This window comes from Stegodyphus dumicola, chromosome 4 (assembly GCF_044657685.1).
Source record: "Stegodyphus dumicola isolate Sdum_Otavi_A_Nest chromosome 4, ASM4465768v1".
Lineage (NCBI taxonomy): Eukaryota > Metazoa > Arthropoda > Arachnida > Araneae > Eresidae > Stegodyphus > Stegodyphus dumicola.
The window spans coordinates 198,112,537-198,129,344 of NC_140771.1; the positions used below are offsets into that span (position 1 = coordinate 198,112,537).

The window sequence follows — 16,808 nt, forward strand, 5'->3', positions numbered from 1 at the left end:
AGCAGATTTTTGTTGTATTAAACAGACTTAAGTTCTCTGTTAGCTATTGTAACATAATTTCGGATGTTAGTGTAACATAATTTCGGATTCTATGAGCCTTCCAGAATTATTAGCAAAATAGTAGAAACGTCTTTAAAAAGTGTTTTTATAAGCAAACAGCAGATGTACACTGAGCAGTGATCAACTGATATATTTCTTAAATGATTTGGTTTAGTTGATTATGACAAAAAACACTGGGGCTATGTGCCTTAAAGGAAAAATGCCTTCGTAGAGCACTTTCTTAGGAAAGCTGGCTCGTATGGTACGTGGTAAGTTGGCTTGTAAGCTGGTACGGGAAAAAAACCATGAAATGCTTATGAAGCCAACCCGTTTGCCTGAGATCGAACTCAAGTCGGAACTACCAGTGTTCAGCGATTTTACCGCTCGACCGCTGGTGGGCCATTTCTTAAATGAATAAAGGTATACTCATAGCATTATGAAATAACACTGATTGAAATATTTGGTGCTTCACTATTATCTCTAATAAAGTAACATAAAACTTTCCTTACCTTTTATAGATTTCTAAATTTCTTTTAAGTTCTTATTCGTACTTAACCTATACATTTGCGAATGTTTTTATCGATTTTATTTTTAAGTGTAAAAAGCAAGTTGACATTTATAATATAGCATTCCTTGTCTCAACAAATAACAGTCTCAACAAGGAGTTTTTGGAGAGGGGATGAATCGGGGAAATTTCACCCTTTCGTCATTAGCGGTTCTGATGAAGGGAATGGGGGAAGCAGCAAACGAAATAACGAATAACGGACAAATAACGAAAGCTAATCTTTAATGCGGTCTCCCAGTTTCTGTATTTGTATTTGGGAAAGTTTTATGGTCATTATGAAAAAGTGAAAATTTGATATGGATTCCGCATGACTTCCTTCTACGACTATTTAAATTATGCTTATTTTTCTGCACTTCATTTAAACTTATTTCCTCGAATTATTCTAACTCAATTAAGCGATACCCAAAGGCAAGTTACAAATGGCATCAAACATTGCAAATTTTGAAACTAAATTTCCTGGTCAATCTTTGTCCTACGAAACTCAAACTTCTTGTATTTTTATTTTTTCATAACGAGTATAAAACTTTTCCAAATATAAATATAGAAACCAGAAGACGACATTAAAAGTTAGATTTCATAATTTGCCCAAAACTAATTCTTTTTTAAATTTGACATTGACAAAATATGAATATTTTCATCATTCAAAATTGTTGCACCGTATTTAAACTTGCTTCCTCGAGTTATTGACATTAAATTACATTAATTCCATTATCTATCGAAAAATAATTATAGCAAATCATCTATTTACGACATCTCTAAGAGGTCACCTTTTAAGAGATCTCTATTTTTGGGAACATAAACAAACATTGGTAGTGAACATCATCTTTTTAAGACCACCACATGTAAAATCCTCTAAAAGCATGAATGGTTGCATTTAATGAGGACCCATTACTTTTATTAAGGAATGTAACATTAATCTTAATTATACATGTTTTTGATGTGTGTGCCAAAATAGTGATAACGTACTTCTGTTGCTTTAGAAATGTGTGAAATTAAAAAATGGATATTATACAACAAAAATGTTATTATATTCAGATACACACCTTTTGAACACGTCTGAAATTCATTATTCTGCTCAACATAATTTGTCTGTATAAAATATTAAATAATATTAAAAAATCAAAAGCTAAGTCGAAGTAGAAACAGTCATCTCTTCTAAAACATTTTAATTGAAGTAAACAGACGTTCGCCTTATCGTAAAGTAAACACCTATTTTCCAAACAGCGGATGAAACGGGAAAGAGGGAATTGGTGGGGGAAGGCAGCGAACGAAATAACACTTTTTCGAGCTGGGGATTAAATGAGAAAGGACGAAACGATACTAAGCCAATAAGACAAGATCTGGTATTTTACTTTATTATTTAATTAGTCATCATAAATTTAAAAATTATTTTAATTTTTATTTGTTTTTACATTTTTATTAAATTGTACTTATAAGTATTTTATATTTCAGTTGCTAATTATTATGTTACTTTAATTATTCATTATTTTAATCACTATTTTTTGTTATTTTAATTATTAAGTTTTTCAATAAGTAATTTTTTTGTTATTTTAATTACTAATTAATGTTATTATTGTAATATTTATTTCCTTTCTTTCTTTATTTTTTATTTTATATTTTCCTGTTTTCCTGACGGCCTTCCGTAGGCCCTTCTGAGTTTAGAAACTAAGCCCTGACAGCAATAGGAAATTTAATAATGAATCATATACAGTGCACCAAAAAATACCGTATTTATGCGAATCTAATGCGCCATCGAATCTAATGCGCATCCCCATTTTAAAACTTTAAATAATAAAAAAATTGTTTGTCGGCGAATGTAATGCGCATCAATGATATGAGGAATTTATTGAATCTTATTTTATACAACAATGGATTTGTATATAAACTATCAATTAGTGGTATGATAATTTTATTTAAATTTAGATACCATATTTTATACAACAATGGATTTATACATAAAGTAGTAGAACATAGAATTAACCTATTAGTGGGCAATTGTTATGTGAAACAATCACTGTTAATTACCACTACCGTATATACGGTATCTATCGTAAAATATGAACATGAAATAAATCGTAACATTTCTATCTAGCTAACAGTTTCTACAATTAGTGATTAATAGTAAACGTCTTTATTCACTGTTTTCATCACTGGAATCCTCACAGCTCTTTTCGTCAGACGCAGATTCATTTCTTCTTTCCTCATCATCATCATCGTCATCCTCGGCGTTCTAGAGCTCGTCATCTTTACTGCCATTCAATGAATTTAAAATGCAGCATTTCTTGAAAGATTTCACAATCTTTGGTGCTTCGATGCTTTTCCAGGCAGCAGAAACTCAGTGCAACAATGTGCGGTGCAGCACGCTTAATTTTACCTGTCGGGGTCAATTCACGGTCATCGGCGAACTTTGCACTCGAATCTAATGCGCCATCGAATCTAATGCGCACCCCAATTTTGAATACTACATTTGGCCAAAAACGATGCGCATTAGATTCGCGTAAATACGGTAATAGCCAAAATAAAGTGAATTATTTCTACCCAAAAAAAGGCGACGGAAAACTAGAATAGCTCACGTGTTCAATGCAATGCGACGTTTCAAAGCCCTTTTTAGGGCCGTAGACCGATAAAATAGGCTCAGTATACGGATACCGATCGATTTTACCGAAAGTAACGAGTAACGATACGATAGTAACGAGTACTGGTTCACCGAGTAACGAATACATACGGGTACACAATTTCTCGTTACTTCTACAGCACTATAAAGAACAGTTTGATAAAATAATGTTTCGAGCCAGACGGCAGATTCGCATGCACATGATATATTTATTTTCTTATTTTATTTTCTTTATATTTATTTTATTTCTTTTATATTTCTTTTCTTATTTTTCTTATTTTATTACATATATCAGGATTTAATTTTAGAAAAAAATTATTTTTTGAAATTTATTCATATTGTAACGTCTTTAATTACTTTCTAACGGCTATCCAAAAATTCTCGGAAAAGTTATTTTCTAACAAACCCCTAGGGCCAACTCACCCTATGTAGAGCTACTAGTTACTACTTTATAGTATCCTTAACCCTACGAGCACATTGTCTTACCGAATCGTGAAGATGACATTATTAGTCCAAAGGGAGTTGAATCCCGAAGGACTATTAGTTTCGTTTTGGCATTTTGCGTCGGACGGATAAATGCAACACCTCCTAGAACTAACTCAAGGCCACGGCGCGTTTCCCAGGAGGAGGTGTGACGTCAGTTTCAGTAGGGATAGCATTTCATTTAACTCTCCCCACCCAGGACTGTGGTGGGTGGATTTCCGGAGTTTTGACGGTTACTCGGTCAGAAGTCGTCCATAAGAACAGTGGACATTTTCTTTCTTTTTTCAGATATTTCCATATTATAACTATTCCACTTTATTATTTGTTTTTCAAATTTTTAATATGGTTTACACATGCTGTGTACCTAACTGTAAAGGGAACTATCCAAATGGTACTAAAATACAGGTTTTCTCTTTTCCGAAAGAGAAAGAATTCTTAAATAAATAAATGGATAAAGGCGATTCATAGAAGCAATTTCAAGCCAAAAAAAATTTCGCAGGTAAATTGCGTTTTCTTTCTTTCTTTCTTTTTTTTTTTTTTAATGAATAAGTTTATACTTATCTGTGCTTTAAAAAGTGCTTCTGTGTTAAGTATGTTACAATTATCATAAACCAAAGCCAGTACATACATTTATAGAAAGTAAACATATTTAATCTTATTGAAGTCTAATAGTGATTATATAAATATGATGACTTAATCATACTATTAATTTAATTTATAGCAGATAGTACTGTTTATCATCATGCTAATCGTTCAATCTATAGCAGATGGCATTCTTTATCATCATGCTAGTCACTTTGTAGTAAATAGCATCATTTACCAAGTTAAGTACTAAATTAAACAAATGTGTGACTTAAAAGTAAGATTAGATTAAATGTAGGATTAATAGAAATTCAAAATTGTAAATAAATTTTGTATGTTGCAAAATGCTTGCCTTTAAATATCTCGATACATTTGTCACAGGAACAGCGTATTTATTAAAATCCCAAGACCTTGAAAAATCTTGATAATATTTTTGTAACTAATACCAATTTTGTTTCTGATATCAATGCGAAAAAATACGCTATTTAAATTTTTGTGAGTTCATGCCTGATATTCTTAAAATTCACTTAATATAAAGTAAATAATTAAATATGTAGTTTTACAAAATCTTGTATTTAATTCTAGTTTAGATAATTAAATCCGATTATAACAATCTTTGCATGCAAGTGTTTCGTATTTTTTGTAAGTAAATAATTAAATTTTGGCAACTCTTTATTTGGCAAAAGATTTTTCTATCTAATTAGACATGATTCTTCAAAACTAGTTACCTGTTTCACTTTATACAATTAATAGACAAGTATGATTTTCTTTCTATTAGTCGTGAAGAAACATTAACTTATATTATTTTAGCGGTCCAGCAGCGGCCGAGCGGTTAAGTCGCTGAACACTGGTAGTTCGGTCCGAGGTTCGAATCCCGCGAACGGGCTGGCTGCATGGGTGTTTTCGGGGTTTTCCCCCATGTGTAACGTGTATACGAGCCAGTTTCCCTTAGAAAGTCCTCAACGAAGGCATCCCTTCCCTTAGGCAGATAACCCTCGAGTTTTGCCGTAAATAAATAACTTAACCTAACCTATGTTATTTTATGCTACAAATTTTAATGAAATTGAATAATGTATGCTCAGTTTAAAGCCGAAAAACTTAATGTGTAAAAATACAGACAGTTTGGAATAATTCTGAATTGACTGCAAAGACAATTTCGATGATTTTCTTCTTTCTCTTCTTTTCCTCTATTGGAACAATCCTTCCTCTTTTTAGTTGACTGATTGAAAATAAGCATATACATATTATCTAAAGTATTTCGAATTGTAATGTATAATTTAGTGCATCCTAAGGGCATTATATTTTAGTCATTTTATTCGGCAGTAATAATGCAATGATAATTATGTTTTTCATTTGTTGTGTTCAATATCCCAGTTTAGGATTTGTTACATTTGCCTTCCACATAATACTGCTAAACCATGTTATAAAATTTTCCTGTAAAGATCAGAGGTTAGCTATTTATATCTATATCAGACCTCTATCAGAGGTTTGATATTTGCCATTTAAAATGCAAAATAATATTAAATTCTCTCTGTGCACCTAATGTCTCAAATAATTATGAGAACTTATTTAAATCGTTGCAAGCTTAGCGTTATTTTTTTCAAACGTGAGTATTTATTATTATTCGGCAACATATGTTAAAAATAAGATATATGACTTATACTTATCAAAGATGTTTATTAGTCAAGGCATAAATAAATTGTTGTAAGTATAATTAATACTATTCTTGACCAATAAACATCTCTGATTAATTATATTTGTTTTCAACTAATGATTTTATGTTTTCTACATGAATCCAGGTAAAATAGCTTCAGAATTTAAATCAGTTAGAATTTATCTCAATTTTTTAGGATCTATATCCTGCCTTCATGTCTTAAATTGTCTTTCTGTTTAATTATTGCATACAAATAAAATTCCGATTCATTAAGTGTGAAGTTTCTTTCGTTAACAAGAGTTACTCAGCGATTAAATTTGGTAAAATCAGTAATAACTTTTAATGGAATTAAAAATTCTAGTTATTCGTATCGAAAACATTCTAAAAATGAAAATCTCGGTTCTTCACATTCTAATGAAAGCAAGGTATTTTCCACATTTATAAACGATGAGAATTAAATATAAAAATTTCAGTTTAATTATAAGCCTGTCAAATGGACATTTAAGAAGGCGCCCTTAAAGTTGGCGAGGACGAAAGTATCCCTACTGCAGTGACGTCACGAACTGCGCGCCGTGGCCTTGAGTTAGTTCTAGGAGGTGTTGATAAATGTCGGTTCACTTTTAAAACTGTTGCCATAAAATGTTAGAGTCCTGCATTATATTTGAAGAAATTAAATAATGAAAATCTGCGTAAATGTATGTATATTTCTCACATTGTCATAAAATAACGGTACATAGAGTCATCGAATTTTGAATAACGTAATCCTCCAACGAATATGAGCATGTGGAAGACCAAATTTGAAATTTGAAATTTGTTTTATGATCGATTTCCTATTTTTTAAAACTTTGACGAATTTTTGATTAACAAACTCAAGGATTTCAAAGCGAGCAGTGGCAACGTTGTGCAGAAAAAACATTTTTATCTCCAGCGCGTGAGTCTCTGTATCGGAAATTCTAGAGATATGTTCGTTTTAAAACTATTTTGCGATATTGCTGTTGCACTGGATCTTATGGTTTAAGTGCGAGGAACATGATATTTAATAAAGAAAGGTAACACACAAAATGTTAAAAAAACCCCCTTTGGACGTAATATAAAATCTGAAACATTTCAGATTTTTTTTTTTTTTTATTTTTTCGAATTAAAAAAAAATTCAGTAGGTTTTTCCATATTTCTATTAAAACTTCGCCGTGATGCGTGCCGTAGGTTAGCCATCTAAGGAAGGTTCAGAAAATCCGATATGATTTTTTTCTGAAAATGCAATTTTACAATATGGCAACTTTCCATTTAAACTTTTTGTTTTTATTTGCGAAAGGAAATAATAGTATTTGAAAAGTGGTAGTTAACGATGCTACATATTAATGTCAAGCTTCATGTCATGTTTTATGAATTTCTTCTGGGAACCGTAATTCTAGTTTTGATGATGTTTCGTATGGTATAGTAAGTTTAAATTCTTTCTTATATTCAGTATATTTTACTTTTTGACGGATTGATCTCAATTCATTTTGCATACAGTCGCTCATATTTGTTTACGAACGATTGTATTGCATAGATCTTGTACTAAATATTTTCCCCCTAATGCATTATTTTATCTTCTATCTTAAAGCCTTGCTTGTTGCAAAATAAATAAACATCAGAATATTCTTTGCAGTAAACTAAACTAATCTATTATTTTCTTATAATTTTTTTGTTTCATATGAAAATAATACAATTTTAGACTTGTCGTCTGTGATTGAATATTATGACCTTTTCTAATCAAGTATAATAACAGTTCCATATCTGAATTAAACCCGCCAGTATGCTACAAATTAACGGCAAGTTCTCATAGAAATTTAATTATTCTTCATTTTTTAAGATACCAAAGTATTCGAAATGTCCTTTTGGATGTATTAAAACGGTGGATATTGCATGGAATTGTTGGAAAATGCTCAGAAATCTAGACCTCATTCCTAACTAACACTATGAAACATCAAAGAGGACCCCAAAATTAGTGCTTCAAAACTTGCAGCAGATTTATAAGAAAGATATGCAATAAAATTTAACCCTGAAACTATTAGAAAAGTCAGTAGGATATATGGATATGGAGAGCAATCAGCAAGAAGGAAATTCGGCTGAAGTGCAGAATCGCCCAGTTCTTTGATTGGCGTTTGTTTGGAGCTTTTTACAAGAGTAAGAAGAATTGGATTTTTGTCTATTTCTTTCACTTTTTAAGTGAAAATAGGTTTATGTGTACATGGATAAAGTCAAGGGAGTGCACAATGCCATTTTTGTGCAATTCTGGGATGTTTTTTTAAGTGAAAATAAATCGATGTGTACATGGATACTGAGTTTGTACAATTCTTTAAAACACACCAGGCAGTGGATGAATCTGCACTTTTCCCGGAAATTCTTTGTTAAAAAGAACAATAGAAATACTCAATAAATAACAATGGAAATGCCATTCATGAAATCTAGGGTGAGCAAAAATTTATCATACTGGAATAACACTGTATTTGGAGATGAATCGAGTTTTAATATATTTGGGTATGATGGAGGAATTACTGTGTTGCAAAAGCCAAATGAAGAATTGAATATGAAAAAGGTATTGCCTTTTGTTAAGCATGAAGGTGGAGGCATAGTGGTTTAGGGATGTTTTGCAGCCTCTGGGATACAAAATTTAGCTTTAATAGAAAATAATATAGCTCAGTATAAATATATTATCATGATAATGATCCTAAATATGCACAACCTTAAAAATTTGCTTGTGGTTATTATGGAAGTGCACTTAAGATATCGAAGCTCTTTCATATTCTCGTGACTTAAATCCTTTCTAACATATATGGAGTGAGTTGGGGGGAAAAGACAAGGAACTATATTTGTTCAGAAGGCTCTTCTAAAAGTAGTTCTTACAGAGGAATTGAACAAAACTGAACATTTTGATCTAAAAAAAAGTAGTTGAATCCAGACCAGAGTACATGAAAAATGTAATTTTAGCTAAAGGATATGCAACAAGATATTAAATGTCCCATTATTTTCATAGTTCAAAGTGTCCGAATACTCATGGGAGTTAAGTTTTGGAACGTTTTAAATATTTTTTTTTTTTTGGTCAAAAATATTTTGATAAGTTTTTCAAAATAAGTAATTTTAAAAAAGATAATCAGTAGTGTATGTGAAGGAAAAATTAATTACCTCTTGGCCGCTGATGTTGGTAGTTGTTGGCAGTTTTCACAAATGTTACAAATGACAATATATTATAGTTCAGCTCTAAAAGCCTTAACCATTATATATATAGTATAAAGTCCGAAATCCGGTCATCCATTATCCGGAATAATCTAAAACCCGGACCTCAAAGCCACAATAATTTTTTTTTTTTTTTTTTTTTTTTTTTTTTTTTTATGCTTTACGCATGTGCATTTGATTTTTCCTTCAATAATAAAAATGTAGAGATTTTCACTTCAAAATTCTAATTCTTAATTTCACTTACGTACTAAATAAAATATCTTGTTATGGAAAAAGAATCCTGTGAGCATAAATTTATGAGATTAATAATTTGGCTCCATAGCTGAGTATCTGCTTGGCATACATCTCAAACCCAAACATTCACATATTTTACATCCCAGACGCTGACCTGGCGAGTCATTATTTATTATATTTTGCTTTCATCACCACATGTTTGTCAATACATGACAGCTTCAGTAATAACTCATGCAGCAATTTTTTTTATATTAGGAATTGAATAACAAGAGTATGACAACCTTTTATGCTAACATTATACTTGGCTGTGATAATAGATTTTTAAATGCTCTTAAGAAATGTTGACGAGGAAAAATTTAAAAAAAATTTCTTTTCATATTCTAAAAATAGATTTTGTTAATTAAACACATAGTCCAAAAGATTACATTTAGCGCTATTTTAATTAAGAATAACTGGTATGTTTATTCACCATAAACCCAGAAGCGATGGCAGAATATGTCGGCACCGGACTGCAGAATTTAGGGAAGACGAAATTTTTGAAATTTTGGAAAGCATCGAGCGGCAAAATTAAAGGAAGAGATGTTTTTTATGATTTAGAGAAAGCACTGGGATCCAAAGTTTAGGCATGGTGAAAACTTAGAACTTAGGAAGGTGCTTTGTAGCAGAATTTAGGACCCATAGAGACTGCACCAGCGGTATCTATCGCCCGCCCTAGATAAAGCCTTAAGTATATGTAGGAGTTTATTTATTCAGGACTCAAATTAGTTTTAAGCATGTGCAAGAAACAAATGTAGGTATAGTAAATAACTACTACAATTTAGACTTTTAACATCAATCTTGTGATACACAGCCAGTAATGTATAACGTACACTATTAAGCTAGGCTAAAATTATCTTCAATACTTCTGAAGCATTTCAGTTAATGTAGCAGACTGCGCTGCTCCCTAATCTTCTAATATGATCCAGCTTATTATTTTTTGCAGACGGCAATTTTATAAAAACTAAGCGTAAACTTTCGTTATGTCGAAAAGAGTTTCCAATTCTGGAGCTGCCAAAGTATCTACAATCTATCTCAAAATTATGCGAGGAGTATGGCATTGGAAAGTCAAATGTATATGACATAAGAAAAAGGAACTTTTAGAATTTTTTGTGGAAGCAACTTAAATGACTCGAGTAGAGTATACTTTAAGGTACACCTTGTATTATGGTGAAGTTGTTGTTTGATTTATCGCCAAGTTGCTGTTTCATTTATGGTAGCCTGAGTAGTGGAATGTTATGGAAACCCTATTGTGATGTAATAGGGTGCATGATTCTGGGAAATTTTGAATCATGGGATGTTTTGTAAGCGTTTTTGTGGTGTGTGTTGGTTTCATTCTTTAGACGGTAGAATGGTCGAATGTAGTAAGATTAATTTGAAATTTCTGTACGATTTGGAGCGAAAGTAAAAAGAGCTTTAATTGACTGATGTGTAAGTGAAGGTTTACTTAGTAGCCATTATAAGTGTCCTGTATGTAGGAAGGATATGCGTCTAGTCGAACGTAAAAACCGTTTAGATGGATTTGAATGGGTTTGTAGGAAGAAAGGTTCAGATGGTCACTATGTGAAGCGTTCGATCAGAAAGAGTACCTAGTTTAAAAAAAGTCATTTGAGTATGATTGATATTTTGATTTTTAAGTGGCTCTGGGTGTACGAAGCGAACTCGAAAATCATGGTAAGAGAATATTTGCTTTTGGTAGCGCTTAAATGTATAACATGTTTTTCCTTTTTTATGTTATTTTATTGTTTGGTTTAAAATGTATTTTATTGAGATTATGTATTTTTTGTTTGCCTATATTGTAGAATTTGATGCTCCTTTGACTTTTTAAGTGAAAATATATCGATGTGTACATGGACAAAGTAAAAGGAGTGCACAATGCAAGTTTGTGCAATTCTGGGATTTTTTTAAAGTAAAAATAGGTCAACGTGTACATGGATAAAGTTAAAAGAGTGCGCAATTCCATTTTTGTGCAATTCGGAGATTTTTTTTTTAAGTGAAAATAAGTCGATGTGTACATGGATACCGAGTTTGTGCAATTGTTTTGTCTTGTTATTTTGGCTTTGTGTAGCGACGATTTTTGGAGTGAAAATCGCCGCTTTGCAAGCCAAAATAACGAGTCAAAGAATTGCACAAAATTGGTATCCATGTACCGCCAAAAATCGCCAAGTTTTGCCAAGGGGTACCCTAAACTATACTTTTATCAACAACTCACATTAAAAGAAATATTTAATAAAGTGAACAAATATTAAGCTTTTTTTTTTTTTTTTTTTTGTAAATTTTGATACCCTTTAGATCATAATTGTTCTTTATTTCATAAATTAAGATTTCATATTTTTAATTGTATAATTTCTGCATGCCATCTTACCAGATTTAAATTGATGTTCTAATATCCGGAAAAATCCGGAATCGCCAAAGTCCCGACGATTCCGTATTTCGGACTTTGTACTGTAGTATATTATTCCTATGATGATTGTGTTATCCCTGTCTAACATATACAGTACAAAGTCTGTAATCTGGATTCGTCAGGACTTTGGCGATTCCGGATTACAGGTTTTTCTGGATTATAGATCATCAATTAAAATTTGGTAAGATGGCATGTAGAAATTATACAATTAAAAACATGAAACCATAATTTATGAAATAAAAAGCAATTATGATCTAAAGGGTATCAAAATTTACAAAAAAAAATGCTGAATATTGATTTGTTTACTTTATTAAGCATTCATCACTTTGTCCATGATCTTCACTTTTAGCATAACAAACCCTTTTTCTGTTAATTATTGCAAGTGGGGTGTTGGAATCCACAAAATATTGCAAAAGTTACTTTCTCTTTTTGCTTATGTCATATATAGTTGACTTTCCAATGTCATACTCCTTACATAATTTTGAGACGTATATGCCTTTATCCATTTTTTGAGGCAATTCTACTTTTTGTTTGATGGATATCGAAACATCCTTTCGCTTTGTAGATCCTTTGTATAAAACACTTACCTATTTTGAGAAATTTATTTATTTATCACATGATAAACCGGGTAGAGTAGACTTTAAGGTACCCCTTGTATTATAGCGAAGTTATTGTTTGATCTGTCGCCAAGTTGTTGTTTCATTTATGGTAGCCTGAGTAGTTGAATGTTATGGAAACCCTGTTGGGACGTAATCGGATGTATAATTCTGGGAAATTTTGAATTATGGGATGCTTTTGTAAGCGTTTTTGTGGTGTGTGTTGGTTTGATTCTTTAGACTTTAGAATGGCCAAATGTAGTAAGATTAATTTGAAGTTTCTGTACAATTTGGAGGGAAAAGGGAGAAGAGCTTTAATTGACTGGTGTGTAAATGAAGGTTTACTTAGTAGCCATTATAAGTGTCCTGTATGTAGGAAGGATATGACTCTAGTTGAACGTAAAAACCATTTAGATGGATTTAAATGGGTTTGTAGGAAGAAAGGTTCAGATGGTCACTATGTGAAGCATTCGATGAGAAAGAGTACCTGGTTAGAAAAAAGTCATTTGAATATGATTGATATTTTGATTTTTAGGTGGTTCTGGGTGTACGAAGCGAACTCGAAAATCGTGGTTAGTGAATATTTGCTTTTGGTAGTGCTTAAATGTATGACATCTTTTTCCTTTTTTATGTTATTTTATTGTTTGGTTTAAAATGTATTTTATTGAGATTTTGTATTTTTGTTTGCCTATATTGTAGAATTTGGTGCTCCTTTGACTTTTTAAGTGAAAATATATCGATGTGTACATGGACAAAGTAAAGGGAATGCGTAATGCAAGTTTGTGCAATTCTGGGATTTTTTTTAAAGTGAAAATAGGTTGATGTGTACATGGATAAAGTTAAAAGAGATCGCAATGCCATTTTTGTGCAGTTCAGGGATTTTAAAATTGCCGCTTCGCAAGCCAAAATAACGAGTCAAAGAATTGCATAAAGTCGGTACCCATGTACTGCCAAAATTTCGCCAAGGGGTATCTTAAACTATACTTTTACCGACAAACCTTCGTTCATGGCTTCAAAAAAAGTGGAAAACTGTTCTTGAGGATGATTTTTTTTCATTTTGTAACAGATATACTTATCAGAATCAAACTGGCCATTACATTTGTGAGTTTTCATATCGTACTCCCAAATAAATCCATTATTTATTTGTTTTTTTTCTGTCAGATATATACAGAGTTCATAGCAGTCCTTACAAATGCTTATAAGTCCTTATATTTGAAAATAAAATATGAAAGTCCTTATAGGTGCTTACTTTTTCTATAAAGGTCTTATTTTTTTTTGTTTTTAGTGCTTTTTTTTTTTTTTTCGAACGCCCATTTTTCCCCGTACCAAAGCCGAAACTAAATAAACAACTTTTCTTCCTTATATGGAACATCGGATGTTGAATCATACTCCCTGAAATAGCTTTTCGCCCCTTTCTGTGCATTAACATAACCTTTGGCAAAGAATGTCTATGTATTCAACAATGTCTATGTATGAACAATATAGATTGATTTTGTATATGTATTGATTTTGTACACAAACACATTTTCCTCTCGTGTCATTTTTAATGCGTTCCTGCCTTAACCCATCACTTTAGACTCTACATTCCTATAAAAAAATGCACGTTTTAGTACTCTTCCCCACCCCTCCAAGTTTGTTTCATGATCTGTGAAACACCCTGTATATTCTTGGCCTTTGGTGCGTGCGAGTATAGACAGGTGCACGTCATTCTATTGGTCAAAGATTTGCGAAAGCGGTAGGAAATTCCGATGCATTCTGTATTCTTTTGCTCCCACCCAATACTACACACGTTTGAATTTTTATCAAGATTTTAATAATTTACATTCTCGTTCTGCATGGTCAGTTCATATTCGCATTTAGTATGATTGGCTTATATTATGAGCATATGTATGAATATTTATAATAATATATTTGCAGTAACTGCTGAAGTATAGATAAACTTATAAAATGGGTAAGTGTGTTTTAACACAGTTTAGTTTTCTAAGGAATAATATTCGGAATGGCATAAATAAAGGAATTAAATAGTCTTTTTTTTTTTTTTTGGCCAACGCATTATACAGTACGGAAGTTGGGGGTTCTCCCCTTTCTCCACAAAATCTCGAATATTGAAACCATTACAGTTCACAGCAAAGCAAGTAACGGCCTTTTTTTTTTTTTTTTTTTTTTTTTTTGGTCATTTTCTAGCTGGATCATATAGGACTAAAAGTTCTGCGGTCTACCTATCAGGTTCAATGTTCCCTCTTACTTTCTTTGGGAACATGCACAGACCTGACTCGGAACAGGGAGCTTACTAAAGCTATGTTCAATAACTGTGGGAAGTAGACAAGATACACAGGAAGGGTATACAAAACCCTTTATTTTTCACTCTTTACAATAATTTCCGTACTTCGGAATACAGAGACCAACTACTTGTGGTCTGAACGTAAGAATATAAAAATATAACTAGACTCTAACTTAAATTTGGAATAATAAACGTGGAAGATTGGCCTTATATTAACAGGAAGCCGTATGTAGTACAGAGAACTGTTAACACTAAAATACATTTAAAATTATCAAGAGGATTAAACCTCTGGCCTTGAAGGCAACCAGCAACCGAGTAAAACTACTATGGCAAGCGGCCTGCTTCTAATAACTCCTTCCTCTCTCTCGCTTGGCAAAAAGCCACCACTTAAGTACTTGGTGTTCGCCAGACAAATTTTGCATAAATAAGTTAACGCTTTTAATTCTGGCCGGAAGTAGAAAATAAGAAGTGATAGTAAAGATTTAAAATAAAATAAACGATAGTAAAACTTAAGATCCTTACATACTTCCCGCCAGAGTTAATTAGTTTGAAACTGAGGTCTAAAATGACCTTGTTGAAAACTTTTAGCTCTAGAATCTAACGCGAGGCCAATCTTTTACAAACATTTCTTACTAGAAACTAGAAATTAAAAAAAAAAAAAAATGTTTTTACAATAGCAGCTCCATGGACACCCAATTTTTTCATCTGTACTGCATCCAAACAGGAGCTTTTATTCAAATCTGGTTCCTTCCAGAGAACTGGAAGGAAAACTAGTTTAATGAAATGTTACACAATGAAATGGCAAGTAACATGTATATTTATATTTCTCTTAACATTCTTATTTCATTCATGACTATCTTAATTATCTCTCCCCGTGCTCTCTGACATGTGTTGTAAAAGAACACCAAACACGAATGTGTTTATGTATACATGTTCAACACTGCCTCCTACAATCAAAACACTAACGTGTTAAAATTCAACATGACAAGACCTCTTAACACACCCTATCTTCAACTCTAAACCCTGAGGTACTATTCTGAAAGTGGCTAACTCTGAAGTGTAGCGTCAGAGAGCCTAACTACATTCATTCAACCTTTAACACATATTCACCATAATTTGGTCTTTTTTCAGTCACACAAATAAGTTTAAAATTTTTGGCATTACTTTCACTTTTACCATATCACAGTATTTCTTAACATTTAAAATAACAGTTCACATTGTATATAAGAACATATTAACATGCCGTTAATTTTACGCATTTTAAAACATACATTAGTAGTACATTGTTAACTTCTATTCTTTTCAAAGCAAGTGCCAATTCTTCTACATTGAAATACTACATTTTAAAAAGTCTTTCAGACTAAAACTTCTTTCTTGCCAGAATGTTTTAAATAAAATTTATACAATATTTAAGTCTTTACATATTCCTATTATACATCAACTTTAGTGATACGCGTGAGTAATTGAAAAACATAATACCAAAATCGGTAACAACTCATTTCTCGCCTTTTTGGCGATAAAGGTAGACCTCACACGAGGAAAAACTTCTTGAAATCTGCCACTTGCAGTAAGAATGAAAGATTAACTTAAGTTTGCAAAGTAACATAAAATTTTACTTATCTTTGTGATATTCGGACATTCTTTTCTGAGCCGAGTCCTGAAAGGTAGCGCAGATTCTCGTTTGATTTATCCTCCTTCTTGTGCGGGCTCGCCCTTCAGTGCCTTCCTCTAGAAGCTTTCTTTTTTCTCCAGTTCGGTCACCCTTGAATACCTTCTTTTTCGCCTCTGCCTGTGGTCTTGGCCGTTTGATGGCAGCTGGTCTTGGTGGAACCGGGACACTTCTTTCGTGTTCCTTCTTGGACCTCGTTGCTGGCCGTTCAAATTTTCCTTGTAACTTTTCCTCCGCCGCTGGTGGCCCTTCCGCGGTTCGGCAACATTTGCTGCGGAGAGTCCTGTCCGATGAGTCGATCTTCCGTTTGGGAGCCAGGTTATAGTTGCCGTTATTTCTCCTGGCTTTCTTTGGATTCGTCGTACTTCTCCCTTCTTCATTCTGGGGGTGTTCGTGAGCTCTCTTTTCTGGACGGTGGAACGGCTTCTTTTTCTT

General features: G+C 32.4%; 1 protein-coding gene across 3 annotated transcripts in view; it reads left to right on the forward strand.

Moving 5' to 3' along the window:
- The first annotated feature begins 6,849 nt into the window (after positions 1-6,849).
- MED24 (mediator complex subunit 24) overlaps positions 6,850-16,808 on the forward strand; it is a 39,097-nt gene continuing 29,138 nt past the window's right edge. The window contains exon 1 of one of the 3 annotated variants that reach the window (XM_035362791.2): positions 6,850-6,986. The gene's annotated coding sequence lies outside the window, so the exon portion shown is untranslated. Of the gene's footprint in view, positions 6,987-7,053; positions 7,375-16,808 lie in introns of those variants that run through there. The other 2 variants (XM_035362790.2, XM_035362792.2) reach the window with 2 other exon arrangements.